This window comes from Ochotona princeps, chromosome 6, assembly GCF_030435755.1.
Source record: "Ochotona princeps isolate mOchPri1 chromosome 6, mOchPri1.hap1, whole genome shotgun sequence".
NCBI classification, from domain to species: Eukaryota; Metazoa; Chordata; class Mammalia; order Lagomorpha; family Ochotonidae; genus Ochotona; species Ochotona princeps.
In genome coordinates this window covers 46,372,985-46,378,901 of record NC_080837.1, presented here as the reverse complement: position 1 = coordinate 46,378,901, position 5,917 = coordinate 46,372,985, and positions in this window count along the sequence as shown.

Here is a 5,917-nt window from a genome sequence, read left to right as displayed (position 1 = left end):
GGAAGTGGAGCCAGGATTTGAACCGAGGCTTTTAGATGTGGGATGGGGTGTCCTAAGCAGCATTTTACTGCTATTCCTAACACATTCCCCTCTCTCTGGGTATTTAAGAGATATTTATAGTGTATATTTTATTCAGATGTCAAAAGACTGTATATTCATAATATAATGTGGAAAACCAGAGAAAATATAAAGAAGAAAATGAGAACCACCTTTTAAGTCACACATGCAGAGATAAGTTTGTCACAGCTTGGTGATTTCATTTAATTTATGTACACTCACAAAATTGTAACGACATGGTAAATTCAGTTTTGCTTATTATACTTCCCCCTTAACAACAAGACTATTTCCAGACCTTTTTTTTCAGTTTTAATAGCTGCATTTATATAGAAACCACCATGATTTATTTAATCATTTTACAACTGGCAGATATTTATGTTTTCTCTAATTTTTTTCTATAAAAAGAAGTCTACAATGGAATACCTCAGCATGATTAATGATTATTTCCTAAGCATTAAATTCATGGGAATAGAATTAATGGGACATGTGCATAACCTTCCCCCCAACCCCCTTCGGTCTTTCCCTGTCTTAAGTGATGGCAATGTTCGGATTCCAGAATTCTTGCTCTTTTCATCATCAGACCTCTTTGCATCTTTAGTCAAAAGCTTTTGGGCAATCTAAGGCATTTCTTAGCTCTATACTTAGGCAATAATCATTTAAAAATTTTTAAAAAGCTATCTTCAAGTTACAAAAGTGATTCATTCTGCCAGTTACCATCATGTGATACAGAGATGATAAAGGACAACCTCCACCTCCCCTGCTGTTCAAGCCTCCTCCTCTGCTAATCCCACACTGCTGAGGTAACCAGTGCTGTAAGCCCATTCATGCCTCACTATAGGCTTTTATATGCAGAGGTTTTATTTTGTTTTGCTCTTGTGGAAAATTGAATCTTACTATAAGCAATATTTTTCAAATTTCCTTCTCCCATATATCATAAACACCCTTCCAGGCCAATGCACACAGATCTAATATATCCCTACTAATGATGGTCTAGCAGTCACAGTATTGTAGATTAGTCGCTCTGCTGGGCAGCAGCTTAGGTGAGACTTCTTCCAGGCTTGGAAAAAGCTTCATCTCTGTGCTGATCTGTAACTCAGCTGCAGCTCAACTTTCTTGTTTGTAGCAGGGTTTTTCCACGCAGCCAGGGCCTCTGCAGACACTGGATTGACTTGATTCTGGTCCATGTTACTTCTCACTCTCCAGCAGACTTGCCTGAGTTTCTTCAGTTGGCAAAAGCAGAAGCACTAAGTGAGCAGAAAAATGTGGACTCAGATTTTGATGGTATTACTTCTGTCATGTTCTATTGGTCAGGGGAATACCTCATAGAAAAACTTCAAAATCATGTTGTAAAAGGCATGATATAGAGAGGCTCATATAATTATCACTTTTTTTTATATGTCATGTAAGGAATTTCCATTATTTAGTCCATCAGTTTATTGCAAATGAGTATCAGATTGTCCTAATTTTTAAAAAGAAGTTCAGTAAATATTGCTGAATTAGTACCCCAAAAGATTAGACTAGTTTATATATTCATCAGTGCCATGCAAGTGTGTATTTTAGCATATTTTCATTACCTGGGAAAATCTTCCCCTACCCCCACCCCCAACACTTGTCAATGTGTTACACAAAAATGTTGTGTTTTTTTACTTGCTTATGTATTTTGCTAATGATTTGTGATGAGAATTTATTTTCAAATCTTTATTAGCCATTTCTAGTTTTTCTTTTGCAAATTGCCCTTTTTTGACATTTGCTCATGTTTCCATTGAGCTGTTAAAGTTTATCATTTATTTATAAATCCTCAACTTTTTAGAATATAATCCAGTCTTTACAAAAAAATTAAGAGCTTGGATTTCTCCAGATCATCAAGCCAATGGTGTTCATTTTCTCAGACCTGAATTTTCTCATTTTCTCAGTCTGAATCAAAATCCTTCTTCTTGTTTTTTTTCTTTCTTTCTTTTAATTAATTGGAAAGACATATCAGATTTACAGAGAGAGGGAGAGACTGAGAAAAAGATATTGCATCCACTGGTTTACTCCTCAGATGGCCATAGTGGCTGGAGCCGAGCTGATCCAAAGTCAGGAGTCAGGAATTTCTTTTGGGTCTCCCAAGAAGATATAAGGTCCCAAGGCTTTAGGCCATCCACTGCTGTTTTCCCAGTTCATCAGCAGGGAGCTGGATGGGAAGTGGAGCAGCCGGAACATGAACTGGCATCCATATGGGATCCTGGCATGTACAAGGTGAGGATTTATCAACTGAGCTGTCATGCCAGGCCTGAGTTAAATTTTGTAATCAGAGTCTGTCTTAACACCTCATCTCAAGGGTAAAACTGCTCAAGTCAAGCTGACAGAACACTGCTGTGCCTATTCTTTTTCAAGGAGGCTTTTCTTGCCTTTCATAAACAGCATTGTGACCTGTTTTCTTGTTTTTCAAACGGATACACAAACACTTCTTTCCCCACTCCCAGTCACATGGGGAGGTTTAAAAACAGTAAGATACAGAGTGAAGTCACTTGATCTCTTCATGAAGACTTTCGGGACATAGACTAAAGCCAATTGCATTTTCTAGAATTTTCTCTAAATAAATCACAGTACTGATGACCAGATTGAGGGTATGATGAGGAAGGGACACAGTTGGCCGTTAGCTAACCGTGACTCACAGTGAAAAACAAACACAAAGGAGGCCTGCTCATCAGCACTGCTTTCCAATCCCTCCTCCACCCTTAGGTGTCTACACTTGCTTCCCTCTTCATGCACCTACAAGTCATGGACCTAAAACCTAGGGAAACCAGTGGGAAATCAATGAATGAGTCCAGGATCTGGGCGCTCCTAATTCCTTAGTCCTCAGCCATGTCCTCCTCATCTCATGCATGATGGAGTCAGAGAGTTTAGGGAAAGGAGCACAACGCTCACAACACTCCATGAAGTTACCAACGTGAGGGGATCAGTTCAGCTGTTACCACCACAATTATGTTTTCAGAGTATTGTAAGAGTTACTTGTTGGAGGCATGATAAATAGGAAAGACTTTCTGAAAAGTGTCTGATGTAATCATCAAAGCCAGAAAAAGTCATTTTCTCCTTTATGAGTTTTCAAGTGCTTGTAAAGTTGAGAAGACACTGAATAAATCTGAAAGTAAGTTGAGCACTTGACAGACAGAAGATACTGTTGTCATTTAAAATAAGATATTGCGTTGTGTTTTAAAGTAACTCTGTTAGTCATCTTATTTTTTAAAATTCATTTTTTGCAATGAAGACTGCCAGGAGCTATGTTTCTGATTTTAGTAGAATCTGCACACTCCTTTTATATTGATTGAATAAATTAGACCTAAATCAGCAATGCTACATTAAACTCTTTGCTAATTGGTGACTCAAAAGTTGATGAGTCAGAACAGCCTCCTATGGTGAACGCAGTTTACAATTACAGTGAATAATTATGGTGTTTTTTTAAACAAACATCTAACAAATGAGATTTCTGTAAGAAACTACTAATTAACAATCTTTGGAACCATTAAAACAAGTCTTCAGTATTAAAGAAATTCTTTGATCTTTTGAGATAACAGAAGTAAGCAGCAAACTTTATCATCCGAACATGGAGAGTATGAGCTTAGCTTGCATTTTATATTAAAAGCATATGTCTGTGAGGATACTTTAAGTTTTGTAGAAAATATAATTAAATGATTTTTTTTGGAGCCCAAAACTTTAAATCCATGTATTTTTCCCATGATATGTATTTCTGCAAACCTTTTGAAATACTTTCATCTTCATTAACTGTTTCTCTTATATGCTTATTTGTAAATCGTAACATATTGATTGAACTCTTAAATATACTATGCACTGTTCTGTATGTATACATATGTTAATTCATATGGCCTCTGTAGCAACCCAATAAGCTAGCTTTGTTTTTAAAAATTGATTTGAAATGCAGATAGAGAGAGAGAGAGAAAGAAATAGAGGGAGGGAGGGAGAGAGGGGGAGAGAGAGAGAGAATCCATCAATGGACTCCTCATATTCCTGAACATATAGAGCTGAAACTGGGAGCTGTGAAGTCAATCTAGGGCTCCCACATTGGTGACAAGGACTCAATTATTACAGCCTCGCAGGATGTGCATTGGCAGGAAGCAGGAATGGGAGGCAGAGCCAACGCCTAAGTCCATCCCTCCACTACAGGATACAGGCATCCAAAGCATCTTTAAAACCACTAGAACACTATGCCAAACACCTACCTTTCAATTTTTTATAAAGATCAAAATATGGAGAAGTTGAATTCTTTGTTCAAGTTTACAGAGCTAAAATGTGAAAAATCTGAATCTAGACAGTCTGTGCCAAGAGACTGCTTTTTATCGATGCCCTATACTGTTCTTTAGGTCTATGTCGTTGTTAATCCAGGGCTTTTAAGTCTCAAAAATCCTTGAAATAACAACTTTGCAAAAAATTTCTCTCAAGTTTCTTTAAAAAAAGAAGCTATGATATTTTATTTTAACTCGACTTTTAATCAGAGACAAAGATATTTTGGGCTCATAAAAATTCATTTCCATGAGGAACTGTTGAGAGAAGGCACACATCTGTTCACTAAGCCATTATTTCAAAACTTGCAGAATATACGCAGACAGGGTCTTATCAACACTTCACTAAAACATAACTCAATGTGATGAGATCAACAAGCAACTTTCATTTTAGGGAGGCCACCGTGGAGACTTTCAAAAAGGAGACTCAGTTTTGCCTTTGAGACATTCTGACGGGTGCATGGAGACACTTGCTGATCAATGATCTGTTGTATGCATGGGCCAATTCGACCAGTGTCAACGCAGATGTGTTCAGGCAATGTGGAGAATGGAGTGTCCATTCTCTTTGGAAGTGATCCAGTTTTGAGTTTAGATTCATGATTTAAAAAAAAAAAAATTGCCAGCAGTGGCTCCTGTGAGGTTTCTAAGACAGTGGAGAAAGATTGTCTGTTTAGCTTCAAAAGTCAGTTGTTGAGAAATTCCAAAACATATGCTGGTCAATGGGTTTGTTGTCAAAACAGAAATGATTGATAGGAGGGCATTTCTTCAGTGTGCAGCATGCAGTCTAACGCCTTTGAATGCCCTTAAGGGAGACCAATTTGCAAAGCTGGTATTTACTATTTCATCTGACTTAGTTGTGGCATTTACATAGTAATGTTTTCAGTTTAACTTGGGAGCGTCGTTTTAAATCCCATACATGCTGCATATAAAAGTGTCAAAATGAATTATCTCATGTGTTTACTGTTGCTCATTGTTTGTTTATGTGCCTATTTGAAACTGCTGTTTGCCCATGGCTGCCTTTGTTGTAATATGCTGTCAGCAGGCGCCCCTAACTTGGGAATATAATGTTTCTCTCATGCCTGTAGTAACAAACTCCCACAGTTGAGGGTCATACTAAATTGCATGCTAAGGCAGACAATGACTTCTATTTGAGCATCCAAGCTAGTGCTTTTTCAATTGTGGTGTTTTGGTTTCCCGATCTTGGGTAGGCTTGAGGTAGTTTCTCTCTCTCTCTCTCTCTCTCTCTCTCTCTCTCTCTCTCTCTCTCTCTCTGTCTCTCTCCTCTCCCCTCCATCCCCCCCGACACACACAGACACAGACACACAGACACACACATTTCCTGTTTGTGTCAAAGCAGAAGGAAGCTCAAATGTAGTTGAACTGGTGAACAGACATGCAGCAGGTCAACATTTTATAGTTCACTCAAACATGCAAACCAAGGTAGCTTTGTTTTCTACAAAAATCTTTCTTTCTAACTTCAGGGACCATTTTTACTCAGTACCAGAAAAGTTACTAAAAGAAAACACAGGATTTTCTCCCTAAAGTCATGATTTTCTTAGGCAATTCAGGATTTTCATTAG